This window comes from Triturus cristatus, chromosome 9 (assembly GCF_964204655.1).
Source record: "Triturus cristatus chromosome 9, aTriCri1.1, whole genome shotgun sequence".
In the NCBI taxonomy this organism is placed as follows: Eukaryota; Metazoa; Chordata; class Amphibia; order Caudata; family Salamandridae; genus Triturus; species Triturus cristatus.
The window spans coordinates 589274335-589299482 of record NC_140592.1 but is presented as its reverse complement, the minus strand read 5'-3'; the positions used below and the strand labels follow the sequence as shown (position 1 = coordinate 589299482).

Genomic DNA, 25148 nt, shown 5'->3' with positions numbered 1-25148 from the left:
AGCATGATACCGGATTTACATAGGCAGAAGCAAGATTAGAGAACATCGAGGTCTCTCAGCAGCAATCTTATTCCACCTTTACTACACTTGGGCATTAACTCAAGGTTTTCAAGGCAAAAAATGAAGATTTAGAAGGATCCCGTCATAATATCAGAACTATAGGAATCTGCTAAGATCACCATTATGGAGCTTTCTGTTGAGAAGCTATTGGACTCCCGGTTTGGTTACAGTGCATTCTCTGAGGCATTTATAGTGGAGCTGGCCGATCACTCCCTGGCTTGGGCTTACAGGCCACGGCTACGGCAAAATCCCAGACCGATCATGGTGAGAATCCTGAACTATAGGGAAAGGGACCAAATCCTTCATTTAAATAGAGCCAATTCTGATCTACAATACAATGGCTTCTCTATCTCCTATCCAAATGCTACCCCTATGCTCCAGAAGGCTAATAAATCATTCTAAGAAGTTAATAACATTCTTAGAGCAATTTTCACCCAGCCGACCTAGGCTCTGGAATTTGTAGAGCTTCATCTAAAACACCACAATGAACCCAGTTCAGGCAATGGCAGACCTGCCTCAACAAGAAGTGTCCGCCTGCCTGGCATCTCTACTCTTAATGACAATGACAGTGTGTTATGTGCCTTCTACAAACAGCTGCATGTAACCTGCAAGGCAGAACTTTGTATCCTTGCAGGCTTTGACTGCGTTGGTTCAGTGGGAACAAATACTATTAAGACACTTTTTAAGAGTATCCAAAGGCCATTTATAGGTTTTTTGATACCTTCCCTTTCACCTCATACTCTCTGCTACCTGCCAATGGGCATGCATTAAAAGCCCCCACCTGCTTTACAGTGGGGCAAATGGATGTGCTGGGCTTAGGGCATGTTGTTTCCCATAGAACAGGGAAAAGCAGACAACAAATCGGATCCAGTATTCCTGAGTCTACACCATATTCCTAATTCTGTGGAAAATAGCTTGTAATTGCATATTTTGTATGGGGATACCAGCCAGAATTGGTGATGCAAGCCTGCAGTATGAATGACGCAAAATACGGGGAACTCAAAATAAGGGTCCAAGTGCCAAATAAAAATCAGTTTATATTGTGCTATATGAAATGTTACTGTTAGTGTATAAACACATACGCATGTCTCTACTGACAAGCTGGGTTCCTTTCCCACCTTGCCTCCATGATTTACATGTTATCCATCAGTGAACTCTGAGTGACTTTTATGGCCTTAAAGGAGGAAAGGAGGGGTCACACTTTGCCATGGGATTAAGTGCAGGCCTGCTTAATGTTTACATGGCTTTTGCTTATCTGTTCGAGCAGCAGGGTGGGACTGGTAGAATATTTCCTATTTGACTTATCCTGTTGAAGGTAGTGTGAAAGGGCAATTCTCCTGCCCTATGCCACAGACTGAATTGGGGTTCATGTCCTTAGTTCTGACCTGTGCCTCCAGTTGCCCTCTGTTTTTCAGTCTACCTAGGGACCCCTTATCCGGCGCTGCTCAGGGGGTGGAATTCATGTCTTAAAGTCATCTCCTTACCTCAACCCAATATCATCTTTGCTTCCTGTCATTATCGTCTTTAAAGGCATGCTATTATAAATAACAAATCAATACTTCCCATCTTTGATAAAAATAGAAAGAAATTGGTCCGGGAACTAACAAACTGGGTAAGGAGGGGGTTGGGAAAGACATGGGGGGGGCGGTGGGGGCGTGCATCATGAGGAGCTGTATCTATGACAGTCAGTCAATGGTCTGCCAGGACATATGCATTTATTGTACACAGTCTAAACACAAATAAATTGACACAGAAAATGTGATAGGAAATCTGTTTCACCTTACTCAATTTGTTACAACTCCATTTTAAGATACTTCAGGAGGTTAAAGAACCTACTACAGAGATCTATGTGTTCAGATCCTCTTTATTCGATAAACAAAAGTACAACCATAAAAGACAACATTCGTATATCTTTTAAATCAGATAGAATTAATGGGGAGTTAAAACAACAGAATGTTAGCTAACATGTCACAGTAAAGCATGTCATGTTCCAACATCATACAAACTATGATAAAAGAACATTGTAACAATCTCAATCGCACCATCCAAAATCATACCAGAGTTGTAAAACGTGCAAAAGAACAAATATAAGAAAAAGTGCTTTGTGCAGGTGTAAACACATATAAAAAAAAACTTTTTGCACGACCGAAGATGGACCCTGGCCCCATTATATAGCGCTTGCCACATCAAGTACGTAGGAAGATGTTTATTTCCCCACTAACTTTCTCAATCTGACGGTAGTAGATAGAAATTTATAAACCATTAGACACATGTTTGAAGAAGCTGTAGATACGATAAAGCTGGTCTACAGCTTCTGATGTTCAGGTGCTTCAGTAAAGGAATTAAAAACAGCTTCCAAGGAGCAGTGTATAACTTACAAAAAAAAAGAAATGTAAAAGAGATTAGGTCGTTGTTGAATTACACATGCAGAGGTCCAAAAGCGAATCATGATAAGCAGTGCTGGGATATGAAACCAGGTAGTGGGCTATGCCGAATCTAAATCTAGTTAGATAAAATCTTTATGTGTGGGAAAGGGGAAACATCAAACATGGTTTCATGTTCTTGGTGGTAACGAGAGGGAGAAATTAATTTACCCACTTCTTTCTTGACTCTTTCCCTTGCTGTTGTTGGGCATACACAGCAAAAAAAAACATGTTTTAATTACTTTTTAGGATGGTACCATTAAGAGTGTGATGTGGAAACTATCCTCGCTCCTCCTTTACATATTTTAGCCAAGTGAAGTTCTGCGCTTTATCGAGAGACTTACAATCATTAGTTAGAACCTGGTTAAGCAAGTTTTACAGTTCGACCCATATTGCTCTGTAAAGCATCAGCAGTGCTAGTTTAACATGGTCCTCTAGTGAAACAAGTCCCAGATCTGCATGATAAAGGTATATGGGGAGGCTATTTGGGACAGACACAAGTCTTCTTGGAAAATTATTTTCGGTAAACCGTAGAGCTCCAACATCACTGTCACCCCAAGCCCTTGCTCAATGTGTCACTATGGAGAGACACCATGTCGAATAGATGTAAATCATAGCACATAAGAGTTTGTTGCCCAGCTTCCTAGCTAATCTAAAAACAGCCTCCGTGGATTTTTCAAACCTTAGCTTCCTGGTCTTGGTCAAATGAGACCATGTATATTATTTATCAAAAGGAACTCAAATATGAGAAGGTGGACGCATGTGAGAGTTTCTCACCGTTGATGTACAGCACTGCATGTCTTCCCATTGACCATAACATGGGTTTTAGTAGTGTTTTGCTTTAAACCCGATCCATTAGTGAAGAGGTGGAACCTATTCAATAGTTTTGTAAACGTATTCCTGTTCTTGTGATTGGGACACAATCATCCGTGTACAAGAGAGTGGGAAGTTTCCTAGTGTCTAGCTTCGGGACATCAGCCTCTTCTGCATTGAGGTATTCCTCTAACTCATCGATAAATAGGCAGAATAAATATGGGGCCAATATGCATCCTTGCCTTACACCATGTTTCATTTCAATTAGGTGACTAAATTCTCCTTTCTTCCAATACCCCACACAGCCCATCACTCCATTATGCATACAGGCCAAAAAGTGGACCAGAGCAGAGTCAATACCCATATTCAGCATTTTGGACCACAATTTCACTCTGTCCACCTGATAAAATGAAGATGCTAAGTCCATAAAAGCAAGGGGGATAGAACCACTCTTGGCCATGGTATATTCAGAAAGGGCCAAGTGGAGATTGAGACAAAGCTCTGAGCTACCTAGTCCCTATCTGAACCCATATTTTTATATACTTATATATTTATATATGTTTACCTGTGACAAAGGAACTGACTTTGATGGAGCTAATATTAGGTTCTGTGTTACAAAGGTATACAATTGTCTTAAGATAAATCAGTTGAAGTGTAACTCAGATAAAACAGAAGTCGTTTTTTTTGGACAACCTGAAATGTATAAATGGAGCACTTGGTGGCCAAAGGACTTGTCACCCCCGCCTTCGGCTAAGGAGAAAGTAAAAAAATCTAGGTATTGTCATTGCCAATACTCTCTCCATGCGCCGACAGATCCAAACTTTAACAGGCACCTGCTTAGGCACACAATCCGCATGTTAAATAAATTCCTACCGCTGCTATCACTAGACAGCAGAAAGATTGTGGTGCAAACCTTAGTAACATTAAAACTATACTATGTCAACAGTTTGTACCTCAGATGGCCCAAATGTCTTATTCAGCACCTGCAAGAGGTGCAAAACGCGGCGGCCAGAGATATTGTGAGACCTAAACCCAGATCTAGTATGACCCCCATTCTAAGGTCCTTGCACTGGCTGCGCATGAAGAAAAGGATTGACTTCAAAGCTATGGTGATCTTTTTTAAAGCTTTTTATTGCACAGGAGCCAGCTATCTTAATAATCGCGTTAACCGCTATATTCCAACTAGATCCCGAAGATCTACAAATGCTAACCTTGCCCTCATTCTGAAAATACGCCTTGCGTGTATGGGGAGGAAGATCGTTTCGTTTCCTTGGTGCACGCATGTGGAACAGTCTCCGACAACCTCTGAGATCAAATACAGACCTGTTAACTTTCAGGAAGAATCTTAAAACCTGACTTTTTAAAAATTAGCCCTTCCTCAGCATTCCGTCACTCTTTTTCCGGTTCCTCGCGCAAGGACACTCTTGATTGAGTAGCTGTGCGCTATATTAAATGCGATCACTTCATTGTGTATTTAGGAAAAGCACCCCTTTTTATTGACCTATGCTTCCAAGTAAAATTCTACCCATAAGTTTACTTGTAGTGTCATTTAAAGAAATTTGGCAATAGCATTGAGGGTCAGATCTATAGCCTTTTTTAAAAATAGGTATTATATTTGAACCTAGCCAGGATTTTGGGGGACCCTCAATAGCCACAATCCTCAAGATATTTGTCAGCAGCGGACCCACAAATCAAGGTCATCTTAAATGAGATCGGCAGGTATACCATTAGCGCCAGGGGCCATGTTTATCTGAGAGCGATTCAGAGCACAGACCACCTCCCTGTAACTGGGAGGCTCTATCTCCATGTTGTCACTTGCCGTTATGGGAAAACCTCCTTCAGACTGACTATCCGTTCCACTGTTGCAACTGTACAGCTTCATAAAGTGCTCAACCCAATCTTGTGGAGGAATAAAAACATTTACATGTGTGTTATGGTCATCTTTAAGAAATGGGTCATTTACAATCTTCCAAAACAAATAGGAATCCTAATTTAAGCTAGCTGCACATAATTTTTCCCAAGCTTCAGCTCTGATATCTTTTTGCCTCCGACCAATGGGCCTGTTTATGCTTGTATCTGCACAATCTCTCGAAAATCTCCCGGCCACGGGTACATGTTTTAAAGCATGCATGAGTTTGCTATGTGACATTGAGCAATTTCTGTCAAATAACCTATGCAGACTAGTTTCCCCCTTCCTGCTAGGAGTGGTGAGAAAATCAGGGTTGTCTGGCAAAATTCCTCAAATGCATTTATCATGACTTTAGGATTAATCCCATCGTTTAAACAAGCTAGTACCCGACCCTGACTTATTTTTAACAGTTCATCTAAAATATGGTGAGACTTTATCATGGACCAACTATGTGAGATCCCCTTATTTGGATTATATGTGAATGGAATATTAGCGGCAACCACCTGGTGTTGATTGACCTTGCCTGTATCAATGAACAAGTTTACGGGATAGCAGTTAAGCAGTTTTGCAGAATTGCAAAATTTAGATTTTTCACAGCCTGGTGGGCAGAAAATCTGGATTTTATTAAAGACACGGAGGCTAATATTATGCAAATTCTCCTTGTGAACATTCTGTAAAACAGCATAAAGACCGTGAGCGCACAGCCATCATCCTTCTTTGTTCAAAGCTGCAAATCCAAGAGAAAGAACAGCGAATCCCAATTTTCTAAATAACGTTGAGGGAGACATTGCATTAATCCCAAACGAGAGGATTTTATTCTGAAAGAGAGAAGTAACAAGGTTAAAGTAACAATAATTTCCTTAGGGAGGGTAGACATAGAGGAGGGATAATATTAGCCTCCGTGTCTTTAATAAAATCCAGATTTTCTGCCCACCAGGCTGTGAAAAATCTAAATTTTATGGCATGACACGGAGGCCAACATTATGCAAGTTTAAAGTGAATTGAGGACACTGTCAATCACATTATTGATAGGTCTAAAATAGCATTTTTTAAACATATTTTCATTACACCAGTCAGCGGCTCTAAGGATATCTTGTAGTCCTCCACCAAGCATAAAGGCTTTGGAAGCAGACGCACCTCTAAGGGAATGTGCCCCAAAAATAGAAGTATCGACACCACGTTCACGCATCACCTTTTTCACCCATCTTGCGAGGGTGGGAGAGGAAACTGGTTTATGAGGAGATCTATAGGAGATCAAAAGTTGTGTGTTGGTTCCTCTTATGCAAAGTGTTCTTTTTTCATATTCTTTAAGACATTTAACAACACACAAACATTCATTCTCAGGGAAGAAAGGATATAAAATGGATGAAGACATAGTTTTGGTCCTTTTTCTAAGATAGAAACAAACTCCCTCGGGTTGATAAGCTCTGCTAGAGATAGCTAATGCTTTAACATCTGAACTTCTTCTAAAGGAGACCAAACAAAGTAGGACAGTAAGTTTGTAGGAAATAAGTTTGAGAGAAAGAGAAGAGTTATCTCCCCAGGAGGAAATAAGATGTAAAATATTTCTCACGTCCCATAATGCTGTGTATTTTGGAGTTGTGGGATTGAGAACCCGCATGCTTCTCATAATCTTTTTAGTTAAAAGAGATTGGCCAACAGAAACACCATCAATTAGAGAGTGGCCTGCAGCTATCGCTGACCTATAAACATTAACGGTTCTGTAACTAAGTCCAGAGGCAAATCTTTCTGATAGGAAATTAAGAACGTGAACTAAATCAGCTGAAACGGGATCGTAACGTCGTTGAAGACACCAGCGAACCCATTTGTTCCATGCCAATCGATATGCCTTCCTTGTTCCTGGAGCCCAGGATTCAGATATGAGTCTAAAAGCATCGAGCGAAAGGCCAGGGATCTCCCATTGTCACCTGAAATCTTCCATGCCGTGAGGACTAGGATTCCTTGTTCTAGGAGGGGATGAAGTTCGCCTTGAGGACCTAGGAGGAGATAACTGCAAGACGGAATTAGGATTGGGAAGTCTATGGCCATCTCCAGGATGACCGGGAACCATGCTTGAGACCTCCAAAGGGGGGTTATTACCACCATGCTCTGAAGATATCTGCGAGCATGTGAGAGAAGGCGTGGAAGCATTACAAAGGGCGGGAAGGCATATGGTTTTAAGCCCTGCCAGTTCTGGAGGAAGGCATCCACTCCTGATGCCAGAGGGTCCGGCTTCCAACTGAAGAATTCCGTCATCTGAGTATCCAACCTGTCTGCGAAGAGGTCCACCTGGAAGGGACCCCATTGTTGTTGAATGGTTAAGAATGTCCCTCTGTCCAACTTCCAGTTGCTTGGGTCCCTGAAGTTTCTCGAGAACCAGTCTGCTACGTGGTTGTTCAAACCTGGGATGTGTTCTGCCGTGACCGACAGTCCTTTCTCCAAACAATAGTCCCAGAAAACCTTCGCTATTTCGCTCAGGCCTTTCAAACGAGGTCCCCCCATCTTGTTGACATATCTTACCGCAGAGACATTGTCCATGCGAAGCATTATAGAGCATTTGATCAAATTTTTTGAAAAACTCCGAAACGCAAAGGAACCGGCTAGAAGTTCCAGGCAGTTGATATGAAGTTTCTTCTCTTTTAGTGTCCACCGCCCCCCTGTGGAAAGGTTGGCGCAAGTTGCACCCCAGCCTTCTAAACTCGCATCCGACTCTATAATCAGGTCTGGTGTGTCTCCGAAGATGGCTTTGCCATTCCACGCTTCTGCATTCCTCAACCACCAAAAAAGTCCTTTCCTCGATTCTTCGTCTAAGTAAGTCATCTGGGAGTAGGAGAGGTTCAACTTCAAGGCTTTCGCCTTCAGTCTCTGTAGGGCTCTGTAATGGAGAGGGCCCGGAAAAATAGCTTGAATGGTCGAGGAGAGGAGACCCAAAATTCTCGCTAGAAGTCTCAGAGGGACAAATTTCACAGGGAAAGGATCTTTTTGAGTTCCTTTTTGAGTTTCTTTAGTTTCTCCCTTGGTAACTTTAATTCTCCCGAAATCGTGTTTACCGTGAATCCCAAGAATTGGGTTTCTTGTAGAGGGATAGTGCATGATTTTTTCGTATTTATAATGAAGCCTAGGTGCTCCAGAAAGTGAATGGTAAGGTTCGTATGTTGATGGATTTGGGCCTTGGACTGGGCCATGATAAGGATGTCGTCCAAGTAGATTATCAGTCTTACTCCCCTTTCCCTTAGCCAGGCTACTACCGGGCGTAAGACCTTGGTGAAGCACCAAGGGGCTGATGACAGTCCGAAAGGAAGACCTGAGAATTCCCATAGTTTTTTCTCCCAGGTGAACTGGAGAAACTTTCTGTAAGGTGGCCAAATCGGAATTGTGAGGTAGGCGTCTTTAAAGTCTAGACGTGTTAGCCAATCCCCTTTCCTCAAAACATCTCTGAGAAGATGAATTCCCTCCATCTTGAAGTGGTGATAGGAAACCCAACTGTTCAGATTTTTTAAATTTATTACGGGTCTCTGGGTTTTGTCTTTCTTTTCGACCAGAAAAATATTGCTGATGAAACCTATCTCTGAGCTCTCTCTTATAGCCCCTTTGGTTAGAAGATCTTTGACTTCTTGAGACACTAGTTTTCTCTGTTCTTGTGAAAAGACTATCTCGTGCGGAATTTGGGTTTGGAAGGGGAGGTCTATGAAATCTATTTTGTAGCCTTGAACTGTTTGTAGGACCCAGGGATCTTGTGTTATTAGTGTCCATCTGCCAGAGAAAAGGGCTAGTCTCCCTCTCACTTTTACAGGGGTATCTAAAGGGCCTGTCGATGGACCTACCTGTTGAGAAAGCTCTGCTCCTTCTTTCGCCTCGAGTCTTGTTCTGAAGCGTTGTCTTTGAGGGTAGAAGGGATGGTTCCCGTAGAAAGTTGTTTGCTTTTCCTTTTCCTCGTCCCAGAAAGGGTCTTGAAGTGGATTGTCCACGGCCGGGGAATCGACCCCGCATTCTCCCGGCCCGACCAAATATTTTATCTTGGAAGACTTTTTTGATTTCACGTTGAGACTTTTGTATGGAGCTAAATGCTCCCACGTTCCTCTAAGTCGTCCCAGATGGAGGAGGAAATAGATGATTACCTCAGCTACATCAAAATGCCCTTTTTGTCGAACTCACAGAGGGAGTTTCTGATGCTGCCCATACAACAGGACGAGATCCGGGAGGCACTGGGGGGCATGCGGTCGAGCAGTGCCCCAGGCGCTGATGGGTTGACGGTGGCCTTCTACAAAGCATTTCTAGACTTGCTTCTACCGCACCTGATCACGCTTTTTGATGAGATAGGCCAGGAGGGGTGCATGCCAGACACTATGAGAGAGGCATTGCTTGTCACTGTTTTGAAACCTGGGAGGCCCCCAAACGTCTGCGGGTCCTACCGACCCCTTTCGTTGCTCAATGTGGACGCCAAGCTGTATGCTAAGGTCCTGGCCACGCGCCTAGCTCTGCTGGTGCCGGAGCTCGTGGCCCCGGAGCAAGCGGGCTTTATCCCATCGAGGAACCTCACATATAACATTCGTACGGTACTGGGAGCCATGCAACATGTGCGCCCGGATTGCAAGGCTCTAGCGCTTTTCCTGGATATGGAGAAGGCATTCGACTCGGTCGAGTGGCCATTCATGGTGCGTGTCCTCCGTAAGGTTGGGCTGGGTGAGCCCTTCATGCAGATGGTGGGAGCTCTGTACCAGCGCCCCACTGCTAGGCTACGTATCGGGGACCGAGTCACTGACGCTTTTGACATCGGCAGGGGCACTCGGCAGGGCTGCCCCCTTTCCCCGCTCCTATATGCCCTGGTGGCGGAGCCTTTAGCCTGCGCTATCCGAGAATACCATAGATATGAGGGCATCTGCTTCCCCACCTATAAGATTGGCATTTCAACATATGCTGATGACACCCTCCTGTATGTCAGGGACCCGGAGGTGAATCTTCCCTCCATTCTCAGTGAGGTGGTCAGGTTCGGGCGCTGTCTGGCCTTAAGGTTAACTGGAGTAAGTCGTTGGCGTTCCCTCTGTCGCCGGTGACGCTGCCGTTCCCCATGGAGTACCCCCTGCAGTGGACAACAGACTCGATACGGTACCTGGGGATACAGCTGCACAGAGACCCGGAGGTGCTCATTCGGGAAAACTATGGAGTGGCTTACAGCAAGTTAGTAGAGGACGTGGAGTCCTGGAATAGGCTCCCCCTGACATTGCTGGGCAGAATAGCAATCATGAAAATGGTAGCCCTGCCGAGATTCCTGTTCCTGTTCAAGAATATCCCCATTGTGCTATCCAAGGCGTTGTTCAAGCAGCTAAAACAAACGCTTATTGCCCTTGCCTGGGGTGGCAAGCAGCCTAGAGTGAGATGGGAGGTGTTGACACTACCGTACGAGCTGGGGGGACTGGGGGCGCCGGACTTGGAACGGTACTATCGAGTCGCGCAGGCGGCGCATCTACATACGTGGATTCATGCTGACCCGGGGATCCCTCACGTGATCCTTGAGAAATTGTTCGCGGACCCGCTGCCCTTGCCGGCGATTGCCTTTCAATAGGTGGATCATAGGGTGGGCAGCCTGGACTCCCTTAAGGCCACGACTCACGCTTGGCGGGAGTTGGCGACAGCCCGGGGCAGCGAGATTTTGTACTCTCCGTTGTTGCCGGTGGAGTGGGCGGTGTGGCTCCCCCCGCTGCGAGAAAAGGGTGTGATACGGGCGCTGAGCAAGTTGGGCATATCGCGGATGGAGGATCTGTTCGTTAACGGGGCGGCCAAGACGTGGGACCAGCTTGGATCGGCGCCGCCGAATCCCACGCCACTACAGCGATTTCAGTTCCACAGAGTGCGAGCTGCGCTCTCGGTCATTCTGGGGCCGGGGATGGCGGAACCCCCGGAGGTTCTGGAACTCACCTATGTAATAAAGACCGCGACGTCCGCCAAGCTGGTCACGACACTCAAACGACTGGGGGATCAGCATATACCGCACCGGTGCGGCGCGGCGAGACTTGCATGGCAAACGGACCTCAGCATGGAGATCACAGATGATATGTGGAGGTACTACTGCGCCAGCACCAAGACGGTCTCATTAAATGGCCGGCACCGATTGGTGCATTTTAAATTCTTGCAGCGCGTATATTACACTCCGCAGAGATTGCATAGGTATGGGCTGCGCCAGTCTGCGGAGTGTGAGCGCTGCCACTACCCGGAGGCAGATTTCATGCATATGGCCTGGCGCTGCCCGGGGGTCGCCAGGTTCTGGGCAGAGGTTTTCCGGGAGCTCAGTAAGATACTGGAAGTGGAGATTCCCCCTAGCCCCGCTTTGGCGTTGCTGGGGTACTCTCGACCCCTCAAGCCGGCACTGCGTCGACTAGCGGACATTACACTGTTAATAGCCAGGAGAGTGGTGGCGATTTGCTGGATGAGAGGGCCTCTGCCCACCAAAAAGCGATGGGCCAGCGACATGTTGTATTGTAGTACACAAGCAGAGATATACAGCGAATTGCTTCCGCCTAAAAGTCGCCCCAAGAATTTTTGGGGGCTGTATAGCGCGTCGTTGAAGCCAGGGGACCCTGAGGTGGACAGTCAGGGGGGGCCACAGAATGTAGTACCCAGTGGGGGCGTGATAGCGGGGGGAGATGCTGACCTCGGTCGCGAAGCCGGGGAGGGTGCGCCCGGGAGACACGTAGTTGTACAGAATGGTAGAGAGTGCTGCATGCGGTGAGTGCGGATAGCCGAGTTCCTAGATCGACTGGGTCGGGTTCCCGACTGGACTATATTAGGGGTGAACGCGCTGTCAGGATGATTGTAGACCGACTGAGGGTGGGCACTTTGTCTATGCGCGGCGGAATGGCGGGACGACAGAAGCGTGCGAGCATGTCAGAGACAAGGGGGTTCGGCAGTGCGTGTGTGGCGAGTGGGGTGGGAGGGGGGGGTTAGGGTAACGGTTGGAGCTTTCAGGGGCTACGTCAGAGATGTGGGTTGTGGTGGGCGCGTGGGTGCCTACGAATACCGCGGCCACACTAACGTAGAGCGGGGAGTCTGCCACAGATCCGGCTGTAGCCGAGACTTTGCGTGGGTGCTACTAATTTATTGACGGTGGGAACGCCGCCGGTCCTCCGGGATGTCGGCTAAACGGCTGTGTAAGTGTGACCTCTACTACCATCACGAGGACTGCCCCCCTCCCTCTGCGTTGCAATACGCCCGAAGGGCGATTGTTCTTGTATTGCTCCTTTGTGTCAATAAAGGTTTTTTTAAAAATAAAAAAATAAATAAAATGCTCCCACGTATTTCACCATATCACGTATAAAGTCCTCTCCAAAGAGGAGACCTTGAGAGCTTGGTCCTGCCTCTTGGTTTGCCAGTTCAATAAGTTTTGGGTCTATTTTGAGAAGTATACCCTTTCTTCTTTCTGTAGATATGGCGGTGTTTGCATTGCCTAGAAGGCAGATGCACCTTTGTATCCATTCGCGAAGTTCCTTTGCGTCAACAGGGATGCCACCAACATATGCATTTTCCGCCATGTCAAAGATCTTGGTTAGAGGACCAACTAGGTCCAGTAGGCGGTCTTGGCATGATCTAAGGCTTTTATCTATGCCTTTTCTTGGGTCTTTTGCGCCTTTGGCTATGAATGCGACAACTTTAGGGTCAAGTTCGGGTGTGAAGGCGATTTTTTCTGGGAGAGATGGCCGAGGACATTCGGATCTTAATCTCGACCTTACTTCCTTCGTGATCTCTCTTCTTAGCCAGAAGCTAATGTAGTCTGCCACGTGCTGTGAGGGTATCCATTCGGGAGATAGGGGGTGTTTAATTAGTAAAGGATCGAACATGAATTCTCCAAAGGGGTCAGTGATACCCATTTTCGATCCTGAGGCCTTGTTTGCCCCTTCTGTGTTGACCGTTGAACTCTTTTCTTGGACCTCAATGTCCGAATCGAAGGACGAGGAGCATGAGAGATCTATCTCCGCCTCGTATGGGTCGTCGCTGTCAACTTGTATAGGGGTTTGTAGGCCTGTTTCTTGCCCTTCTGAGATGCCCTGGGCATCGTTCTGGTCTCCGCCTTGTAAGCGAGATCGATCCATATTTAATGAGACCTTTATTCTTTTAGATTTTGGGTCTGGTTGTTGTATTCTGGATCTTTTCTTTGGGACCTTCCCTGTCCCTTCTTTGGGGTTTAGAATATGTGCCCCGCTAGTAGAAGGCCACCCCTTTGTAAGAATATCAAATTTTTTATTTATGGTCTCGTTAAAGTTTTTATTAATACGGTCGCTGAACGAGTCCATGGCCTTGTCCATGGCTTTAGAAACCATTAGGTCCAATTTGGTTTCTAGCGATGCGTCAGCGGAAGACATAATGGAGGGGTAAGAATTAACAAGACAAGCTAGTTGAAAAAATTGTCTTTCCCCCTTGTATCAGATTAATTTAATAGATATGTCTTCCTACCGTAATTCTCAGCTCTTTTTTTTTTTTATGGCGAAAAAGTAAACACTGGTAAAAATAAGGGTCTGCGCCTAAGTAGTTACTCTGGTGAAAAAATGTCAATGATAACTCTTGCTGAGGAGAAAAACGTGATGACAGTTGCACTCTATCGAGGTCAAGCGTGTGGAAGCAACTGTCGAGTGCTGCTTCTCATGAAACTATGACAACCATGCACGTTTTTTACGTGCGTGGTTGTTTCTAAGGAGCATTCCTCTAATTATTTCTTCCTCGCGATGCGTGAGTTAATGGCGGCATCGCGAGGGGGAAAGGTACTAATGACGTCGTCTACGAGCCAGGAAAAAGCACCACAATGGCACCGGGAGGAGAAGGTAAGACCGGAAAGGTCTCGCAGTGTGTGGCAGGCTTGTGAAGGGGAGAGGCGGGTGTACGCATGTAAAAGCGGGTCCGATCGAGGTGTTGCTAGGCAACGTTAGCGCTCGTGTGGGTATTTGAAACGTGCATAAAGGAAAGCGAATGAAAAAGGCTAACAATTTGAAATTCTTGCGGCAAGAAGTAAAAGGGGATCATAATAACAACAGTTATCAACCTTAGAAAGGCTTTCATTAACATAGAAAGGACACAAAGAAATGGGGAGAGACCCGGTGAAAGAGAGTAAAGGCATGATAGGGTCAATAGGACCCAGTCATGTAGAGTAAGAAAAAGGTACAAGCATTAACTACAAAATAATCGTAACATTATTTGTAAATACTATGAAAGTAAGAGCGAATTAAATGAGGTACTTATCTCTGTGAGCAGCAGCAACAAAGAACGATGATGGCTGTGTGCTCACGGTCTTTATGCTGTTTTACAGAATGTTCACAAGTTCCATGTTCTCTTCATTGTTACTGCTGAGCTGTGACAATAAAGGAGAATTTGCATAATGTTGGCCTCCGTGTCATGCCATAAAATCAATGGTCTATGGCCTAGAAGACTGGGCGAGTGTGATAAAGTCAATAAGGCTGCCTTTGCCTCTTCCTGGGAAGGAAAGAAAATCGGTTTTAATAACCCTTTTGCAAAAGTTAGTTGATATATGGGTTGAGGCAGCCTTTATAGTGGCCACATCTAGAGCTTTTCCGCCAGAGTTTGCATTGAAAGAGAGCCATCAAAGTGGACTATGTCTCTACTCCAGGTTTCCTGCAAACACAAAATATTTAAACAGATGATGATGTTGTACCAATCAGTGTTATTGACCTTATTAAGAAGACATGCCACATTCCAAAATATACATTTTAAATCGAACCATGTACCAAGATGGGCATGACTAGCCAGTCAGTCACAATCATCCATGAAGGACAGTGTGCATATCTATTAGATAAAGCCAACTCACATGGAGTATGTTGACCTCTCTAGAATGGGATGGACACCTTGGTAACTGCCACTGGTTTAATTGTGGGGCATGATCAAGAGGTGTGGGTCTATAGAAAGAAACCAAAGGGAGGGCCAAGACAGAGGTTGACGGACTGCTGGCGTCGGGGCGTCTGACTGAAGCAAGGATTCTTCATGCCACAAATAGGCTGTTAAAATGTTTAACTATGTAGTCTCCTTCAAAGGGTTTCTCATCTTTGCCTAACTAGGCAACCAGTCGTAACATGTTGATCCATCCACCAACACTAGGCCTCAGCGAAGAGTTTGAATCCAGCCAAAGTAATACTTTGTTCTTTAGTTGGTTAAAACTATCAGAAGCACCTGGCTAAAGTGGGGGTACATTGCCCAGCACAACAGCATAGGGAGTAGCATTGGGTGGTATATTGAGAATGGTAGTGTTAGTCCAGGGGGATGGATCTCACAAACACAAGGAGACGATGGATGGAGCGCCGAAACTTTTTAGACACTCACCTCCAGCCACAGATCTGGGTTGAATCCATAATCATTCTTTCCCTCACTTCCTCACCTCAGTTCAGACCCAGCTATATGCAAATCAGTCATGACCCTGTGCCTCATGGGAACAGTCCAGCCCGAACTGCCAAGCCAGGTCTTCCCTAAACCGGAAACAAGCATCCTGAAACCGGTTTCTGGGTAACACCTTGAGGTGATGACACCGACTCGGTCTTGCCGCCCGAGTCGTCTGGGGAATCCAACATGGCCGCCACCGCACCGCCAGCAGGAAGCAGCGGTGCCGGTCTAGTCGTTCCCCCCCCTCCGCGTCGGAAGCGGGAACCTGGAGGAGAGACTAAAAGTGGAGCTGGGGAAACAAGTGGCAAGCGAGTCGCGGACCGGGCAGGAGAAGAAGGAAGGAGACGAGGACGGCGGGCGCGAGTGCAGCAAGGCGGAGGAAACAACGAGGCCGATAGAAGAAGACGACCCCCAGCCGGACCAAGCAGGAGGAGAAGGAGGAGAGCTCACGAAAGAAGCCCACAGGACCGGCTCTCCTGAAAGAGACACAGAGACGGGTTCTCCATACACCACGGCCCTGGAGGGTCGTGGCACCAGGCAAGTGACGACCACACGTCCCTTCTCACTAAGAGGGTGGTGGGCAGTGGGCAGGACTACGGGCCACCCAGGGAACAACACACTGAATATCCCCTCACCTAGGCACCGCATGTATAGGGCACCGGTGGTGGAGCACTCTTCCCCCCCCACTCTTCCTCTGATAGTAGAACAGCTGATTCAAAGTGGTCTTGTTTTCTTTTCTTTTGCTGCCCCTACCCGGCCCCTTCATCTCGGAGACACCAGTCACAAAGGAAACAAAGGGGGACCCATTCTTAAGGAGAATGAACTCTGCGAAGGCCCAGACAGTTGAATACTGAAAAACAGACTGTGACTTCACCAACGTTTTCTTTTTTTTGCGTTTGTTATTTCACCTACCTGAAGATTCTGTGCTTAAACCAAAACAGAGCAATAGAAATAAAGAACGTGTTTGCATTTCACGATTCAGCGTCCCAACTTCCTCTGGGATAAAAGCGTACAGGGGGTAGGGGACGTCCGGTGGGGAGAAAGTCCGACAGTGGTGTCAGAAGTGGGATTTATAGTGGTCCTGATACAATGACTCAACCTATACCCATGGAGGCCATCATAGCCCAGTTAGCAGAGGGACAACGCCATCTGCAGCTGGTGATGGAACAACAGTCCAAACAGGCAGAAAAGGACCGGGAGGACTTCCAGGCAGCTCCTAGGGACCAGGCTACTCTCCTAACCAATAACCAGCAGGTGCAAGACACCGCCATCCTGAGACTCACGGACGCCATATCAAGCGCAAGGGTACATCCCAACGTGCCTGGGTCTGTATTACAAAAATTCCAAAGTGTGAACGATCCTGATTACTTTTTTGTTAATTTTGAACGTGTAGCCACTACTGCCTCCTGGCCTCAGGAAAGATGGGGACAATACATAGCACCCCTGCTCTCAGGAGAACTACAGGCGGCTTATCAGGCCGCCAAACCGGCAGGAACAACCAGCTACCCTGATATCAAAAAGGCGATCCTGCAGAGGCTTGGGTGCGATCAAGAGTTCTACCGGAGCCTATTCAGGAAAGAAAAATGGACTGTCGGGGACAATCCTCGGGCGTTATATTTCAGGATCCGGGATCTAGGGAACCGTTGGTTACAACCAACAGTAGCAACCCCAGAGGAGATAGCAGAAAAAATATACTTGGAACAAAATCTGGACGCTCTCCCTTATAACACCCGCGTATGGATTAAGCAACACCCTAACCTTTCTGTGACTCTGGCAGTAGATCTGGCCTGTGCCTACCATCGCTCTCCCGATTTTAAAAATCCCACACATAGACCCCCTATACCCTCCCCGAAACCACCAAGCAGAACAGGTCCATCCGCTATAGATCCCAAAACCCCTATTCCAAAAGGTCCCCTTAGACCTTTCCCAGTTACAACGCAGACACAGCGACCCCAGTGCTTCCACTGTGCCGAGTGGGGGCATATCGCTCGGCACTGTCCTACATGCACACCCGCCCCAGAACCCATGGAGGTAGGATATACCCGCGGACGAGTATTGGTCACAGGAAAAGAACCCAACCATTACCAAATGAGAATACACGTCAATGGAAAGGCTATAACTGCCTTCCTTGATACTGGCTGCCATTATACAGTGGTATCCCAGGAACTTGTTCCCGAGACACAAATAGTACCAGGGGAATTCGTACAGGTTACATGTGTCCATGGGGAGAAGAAGCTATATCCGTTAGCTGAGGTGGTGTTAGAGATTAATGGGGAACCTCAATTAAGGAAGGTAGGGGTTGTACCTGAACTACCCGAATTGACTCTCTTAGGCACTGATTTGCCTCGGTTCCATGACTATTTGCAATCACTGGGTCCCCTTGCCCCAACACTGAAGTGGTTAGAGACCGCTCCATTTTCTAACAGTGACATAGGAGCCCCTGCTGCTACAAGACGAGCACTGACACATAGCGAAAAAAGAAAGGAGAGAGCATTCTATAACCTGTCTAAACATGTCCTGTCTGTGCCTATTCTTGCTTACTCAGAGGCAACCCAAGACCCTCCTCAGAATTTCCGTTAGGCCCAGAGGGATGACTCCACTCTGCAATATGCCTGGGGGCAGGTCCAAGATGAACAACCAGAAAAGGTAGGACCCTATTTTTTTTATCAAAAAGGGCCTTCTTTATAGGGGTACGTGTGAGGATAACCAGGGAAAGGAACAATTACTAGTCCCCAAAGCATTTTGTGAGCAAGTATTATCCCTAGCGCACAGCCAGGTAGGGGGAGGCCATTACGGAAAGGAGAACACCCTCAAATATTTACTGGGAAGGTTCTACTGGCCTGGGGTGTATCAGGAAGTGGCTCGGTTCCGTGCCTCGTGTGATAGTAGAACAGCTGACTCAAAATGGTCTTGTTTTCTTTTCTTTTCTTTTGCTGCCCCTATCCGGCCCCTTCATCTCGGAGACACCAGCCATAAAGGAAACAAAGCGGGACCCATTCTTAAGGAGAATGAACTCTGCGAAGGCCCAGACAGTTGAATACTGAAAAAGAGAATGTGACTTCACCAACGTTTTCTTTTTTTTGTGTTTGTTGTTTCACCTACCTGAAGATTCTCTGCTTAAACCAAAACAGAACAATGCAAAATAAAGAACGTGTTTGCATTTCACGATTCAGCGTCCCAACCTCCTCTGGGATAAAAGGGTACAGGGGGTAGGGGACGTCCGGTGGGGAGAAAGTCCGACCCACCCCTCATCAGCCAGGCTAGCTTGAATCCAGTAGCAAAATGAGCAAGGCACCCACGTCTGGGCATACCCTACCAACTTAGGGCGAACAAAGCAAACACAAGGAGACGATAGACCGAGTGCCAAAACTTTTCAGACACACACCCACAGTCACAGATCTCAGTTGAGACCTCTTTAGCTCACTTCGCCACCTCAGTTCAGACCCAGCTATATGCAAATCAGTCTTGACCCTGTGCCTCATGGGAACAGTCCAGCCCGAATTACCAAGCCAGGTCTTCTCTGAACCGGAAACAAGCATCCTTGGACCAGTTTCGGGGTAACACCCCTCATCAGCCAGGCTAGCTTGAATCCAGTAGCAAAGTGAGCAAGGGACCCACATCTGGGCATACCCTGACAACTTAGGGAGAACAAACCAAACACAAGGAGCCGATGGACGGAGCACCGAAACTTTTCAGACACTCACCCCCAGTCACAGATCTGGGTTGAATCCATCATTCTTGAGCTCACTTTGCCACCTCAGTTCAGACCCAGCTATATGCAAATCAGTCTTGACCCTGTGCCGCATGGGAACAGTCCAGGCCGAACTGCCAAGTCAGGTCTTCCCTGAACCGGAAACAAGCATCCTGGGACCGGTTTCGGGATAACACCCCTCATCAGTCAGGCTAGTGTGAATCCAGTAGCAAAGTGAGCAAGGGGCCCTCATCTGGGCATATCCTGACAACTTCGGGCGAACAAAGCAAACACAAGGAGACGATAGACAGAGCACCGAAACTTTTCAGACACTCACCCCAGTCACAGATCTGGGTTGAATCCATTATCATTCTTGAGCTCACTTCGCCACTTCAGTTCAGACCCAGCTATATGCAATTCAGTCTTGACCCTGTGCCTCATGGGAACAGTCCAGCTCGAACTGCCAAACCAGGTCTTCCCTGAACCGGAAACAAGCATCCTGGGACCAGAAGTAGTGTTAATACAATCACCTACAGATGCGTCTTACGACAAATCAATTGGATGGACAAACCCCTCTCTGGGCAGTCTTGCCGCCACTGAGGCCAAAACAGTTAATCCCCTATTACACGTCCAACAGGGCAAACCTTCTCTTTAAGCAACATGTGTATTCAGGGTAAGATTGAATCAATGTTATCCTTAGCACTTAGTGACTTTACCTCCTTTTCAACTTGATCAGGTCTCAGGCTAACAATATTAGGGGAGAGGATAGGAGCAGAGATAGGTTGCGAAGGCTGGTTCTATTTATTAAGCTTCAGTTCAATTGCGACTAAATGCACGCAAATTGTTTCGAGTTTAGCATACAGGGTAGAAATTCAATTAACAGAGAGAATCCAGTAATATTTCCATTGTGTTATTTTCCCTAGAGAAGGAATTGTTACACCAGGGTGTTGGATTAACATTGACCCTTAGGTGCTTTGATATGATATTGGATTTTGGTCCCTTTCTCTTCCCAACGACACTAAGGGCCTTGTTCGAAACCATCAGCACAGCGGGCTCCTTCCTCATCCTTTCCCCTCCACAAACCTTATTTGATGCACCCTAGCCTCAGGCACCGAAGGTGTGGTAGACTTACAGCAGCTTAGTAATGAAGGGGCTTCAGAGGGGGGAGAAAATTAAAACTGTCCCACCCAATCACCATTTGACAAGGGCAAAATTGCTGGTCCAGACCCCAGTTCTAAGGAAACAGATGGGCCAACACCAAGGGATCCAGAAGATGGTGAGGTCAAGTAGGAGAAGGATAAGCGGTGCTCAGCCGACTCCATCTCCTTGTCAGTGGCCTCTACAGCACGTTGTAAGAAAGCATCCATAGGGGTATTCGAGGGGGGCTTTAATGTGTCGACAAGTAACATGCGTTTCTCCCTAACACAAGCTATACAGTAGAACAGATCCCACTCAAATTTGTGAGAAACGCCTTGAGATCAGATGTAAAGGCTGAGTTATGGGACTCTAGTTCAGAGTAGATCATTTACAGCTGATCAGACACTCCTCAATAGTCCAGCAGTTCAATAGTGCAACAGCTCGGCAAGAATACACTATCCCAAAAAATTCCCAGGGTCAATGAAACATAAAGACAGTGCTGGGGTGTTTTGTGGCTCAACTCGTAACAGTCACATTTACAGCAGAGTCACCATCATAGAGAGTAAAGTGAACCTCCTACCGGTAAACGGATGCAGACTGGAATGCTCCGAGCAAACTTTACACAACGGCAATGCCCGTGTGCAAAACCAAGAGAGGGGGCCAAGCCCAGCCTCCTCCAGGCTCCGATGGGCGTGACGTATGTGAAAAAAAAACAACACAGTGCCCTCGGGTCCGACGCAACAAAGTGATAGTCAAGGAGTAGGCACAACTATTCTAGTGGGGGTTTTCCTTTTAAATGTGTGGGGGAAAACGTATTTAAAAGGGAAACCCCCCACTAGAACAGTTGTTCCTACTCCTTGACTATCACTTCGTTGCCTCGGACCTGAGGGCACTGTGTGTGTCATTGAGTCTTCAATTAGGGAGTGTGCCCTCGCTGGTCCATTAAATCTCCTGAGGTCCCCCTTCTGTGTATGTATATATGTGACCTATGTGTATCCAGCAACTCTCAGTTTATAATACTGAATATATATCTAAGGTGTTTAATGCACTTAGTGGTGAACTCTATGTGCGGTCCGGGCACAAGTGTGAATCACAGAAAACTTAGGAGTAATGTATTAATGTGTCTACTTACAGTTTTGCATGCAACCTGCAAATCACTGATTTATACTAAGTATAATAATTCAGGGGATTAAGTGGTTTTTGAAGAAATCAATGAGCAACTTGCAAGGAACAATTTATAATCGTGGCATCGTAGCTCAGGGAGCTTTACGCTACCTGCAAACAACTGCATATACATCCAAGGTAACTTAATGTTTAATAATTCTAAGGTTGTTAAAATTAGTTCTGTTGGGTGGTATTAACACATATTATTAGAGTTTGTAAGCTGGTTGCTAAATTAAGCCAGCTGAACGCTTGTTCAAGAACATGCTCTCATCTGCAGGTCACAGTTTCTAAGACACTCCATATTTCTGAAGTGGAACCTGGTGTACCATTTCCTAAATATCTGATGGAATGGTGTAACTTTGTCTCAAAGGATGATAGTGACAAAGGTTAAATATAGTGGACAGAGAAGGAACGGTGAGCTATATGATAGAAATTAAGATATGGTTGTCTCGTGGCAATTTTGGACTTTGACACAATGTTTCTTTGTTCTCCCGGTGGGTCGCTCTGCCTGGAGGAGCTGTGAAATGCCAGCTGGGCTCTCAATTTGACCTTTAAGACCTGCTGCCAGCCCAGTAACACCGTGGACAAAGAATTGTGAGTGTCTGCGAAGTTGGGTATTTGCAGCCAGGTCATGACTGAGAGGTAAAAATGAATGAATCTGCCCACTGTAGGCTACTTCACCACACATTGAATGGGTGGGTGGCACTGCATGTGCCCGTGTCGGTACTCTCCATCAGTACATATGTTGGAGGATTTACTGGAGCAAGACTCCAAAATAGCTACTGCAACCAGAATCAGGCCTAGTCTCACTCTTTTCCAGCAATGCAACCCGTCACATGCCCGTCATGTCAGAGCTGGGTACGCCATAGTGCTCATTTGGGAAATCTTAGACTCAAACCCCTTAACAATATTGGATAAGGATTTTCTCTGGGGAGAAGATGTAATATGCTGCTGTGCTATGCTGCATGTGTATTTCCCTTGACTTCCCTTACCTTGGTCTGTGTATGTTTCCCCACACGCTGTCATTAGAATATTGGGAGGCTTAATCTGAGCTATTTTGAGTATGCATTGTTCCGGCATTCCTGTGAAGAAATTAAACACATTTCTATTGAACTGATTTCAATTTGACGGAGGAATATCCTTACCAGAGCTTAAAGCAAGCCGGGTCCTGGCTGCTCCCAGACCCGGCAGTAATTACAAATAAACTTCGAAAGGGGTCTCTATCTGGCTCTATATTGGTGATCTTAACTTTATTGGCAAAAATAAAGGTCGATTTCTCAACAATGACGGGAAAAGCCCTTAAGGTATTCCATCAGTGATGTAATCTTTGTGTTTTTTATGCTCTTTTGTTACCCAAGAATATTTATTTTTTTCAAGATGTTTTCTTTCTGCAGGTTTTTTCCATGCATCATATGACTCCAGTATAGTTCATACTTTGAACTAAGTCGCCTTAAGGTGTCCGAGGCGTTCAAGTTGTGAGTGGGTGTTATGACGGCGCACGACTGACAGCTCTGAAGTTGAGGCTGAAGGCAGTGCGAATTTCTTACAGTGAGTAATAAAGGTGTGCAGCCTACATGCACATCCAAACCCTGGCCGCTCTGCACTGTGTACATAGCGCTGGCCACATGAGTGCAAATTGTAACGGCGAGAAAGTGTGAGCTATGCAGATTGGGAGAGGATGTGGTCCTTCGGCTAGACTGCCGACTTTGGTGCTGGAAACCAGGATTCGAGCCTCGGGGTCGCGTCCACATCCTGTGATTCTGGGCAAATCACTTAATCTCCCCGTGCCTGAATGTGTAATGTAAATACGGTGCTCATGTAAAGTGGCCCAATACCTTCGGGTCGAGTTCGCGCTATATAAATATGCAACAAAAACAAACAAAAAAGAAGGCAGAAATATATGGGAGGGAAAATGGCATAAGTCCAACAGTAAGAGACCGCTGAAGAAAGTGGTGCTAAGGAGAGTATAGCAGTGCCTAAAACACTCCAGAGGCCACTATCACTTCAACAGGCCTTAGTAATGTTTGACAGCCTTGATGCTATGGAGAAAGGGAAATGGTCGACATTACGTTACCATATCTAACCCTCTGACTTCGTTTATGTCTAAATAGGAGAAAGAAGAACAGGTCCCTTGGAACGGATTCCTAGTTATGCACCTTTGACCATGACCCATCAACCCCTTGACACTTAAAATACTGATCTTTACTACAACTCCTCGCCACTCTCGAATTACGGGCACAGCACATTCAGCAGGAAGGCAATCTTTCTTCACGTTCACACAGTAGATAACTCAACGGCACATGAAAGGTACTACAGAGCCAGACTATGGCCAGCCACACAGATGGGGGCACAGACCACGCATAGACATGAACACTCGAATAGAGGTCGCAACACCGCTGAGATAGACCGCAGTCAACAACACTGGAGCCATACACTGTTATGTTCATCTGTTGTGTCCCTGCGAGGACACCTTAGTGTATATTGCATTTATGTCCCCCGAGGACACCGTACTGCCCGTTCCTTCATCAGCTGTCAACGTCATCAGCTGTTCCGGTTGACAGCTGATGATCCGACGGCAGCGCGCACCTGAGCTCAGCTCCGGAGCCTGTGTTGGTGTAAAGCTCAATTAAGAACTCGTTCTTCTACATCGTGTTTGAATTCTTAACATACACAGACAGACACTAGAAACAGATCTATGGTGCAGAAACTGTGGAGATTGGCGACTATGTCTAAACAAACTTATTGAGATGCAGATCTCAAGAAGAATACACTGATCAGGCTAACAGACCTTGAATTGAGCCAAAGCTGGAACACTATTCAAGTCGTGCAGAGTGAATAACATTCTCCAGCTGAGAAAATGCAGAAAGATATTAGTGACACTTGCATAGTAATATAACGAAAGCTCACTACCTGTCTGCTACTTACAATAACAGTAGGTCAACTCAGAACATCAGCTGTCTGCCATTGGTCATTTTACGGACTACATGTTTTCGTAATTCAGTACTTCCGGGTCGCTAGGCAGCCACACTTTTGGCTTTACATATTTTAGTCCCAGTTTTGGGCGTGGTTTGTAATCGTAAAGTGTAAGAGGATTTAGGATTGGATACTGTTTTACAGAACTGGTTGTCCCTCAGCCAATCCTGCTTAGCAGCACTGATTTCTGAGTGCTCATTGGCTTTAGAGTCCGCACGTGCCTCTACAAAGTGCTAAACAGTAGCGCGCTACTAAGGGTTCTGCTGAGATGGGAACAAGCTGGACTTTTTTCGTGGATGACACCAGTAGAATCGGTTACGGTCTTGGCGATAATATTTGAGCACGGTAGTAACGATCGAGCGAAGCCAAGATAACGCCCTCCTGCCACCCGATTCTGAATCGAATGTGGGTGGAAAAGATGGTGGTAGTGGTAGGAGCTATAACTCAAAGTAGTGCCCTTTACCATAGGCGCAACTAGAGTGAAATTTCGAAGAGGGCTAATAAAAATTACGGGGGAAATGGAGTGTAATTTTTCCAGCAATTTGCAGAGTGAAGATGCAGGGGCTCTAACAGATAGATATTGGAAACAAGTGTCCTTTATTCC

At 46.2% G+C, this 25148-nt stretch overlaps 1 protein-coding gene across 1 annotated transcript in view; it reads right to left on the bottom strand.

The window, feature by feature from the left end:
• The window catches only part of DHX34 (DExH-box helicase 34), a 403223-nt gene extending 378634 nt beyond the window's left edge, over positions 1-24589 (bottom strand). Inside the window, exon 1 of the mRNA XM_085625635.1 lies at positions 24497-24589. The gene's annotated coding sequence lies outside the window, so the exon portion shown is untranslated. The remainder of the gene's footprint in view (positions 1-24496) is intronic.
• Positions 24590-25148: the final 559 nt, after the last annotated feature.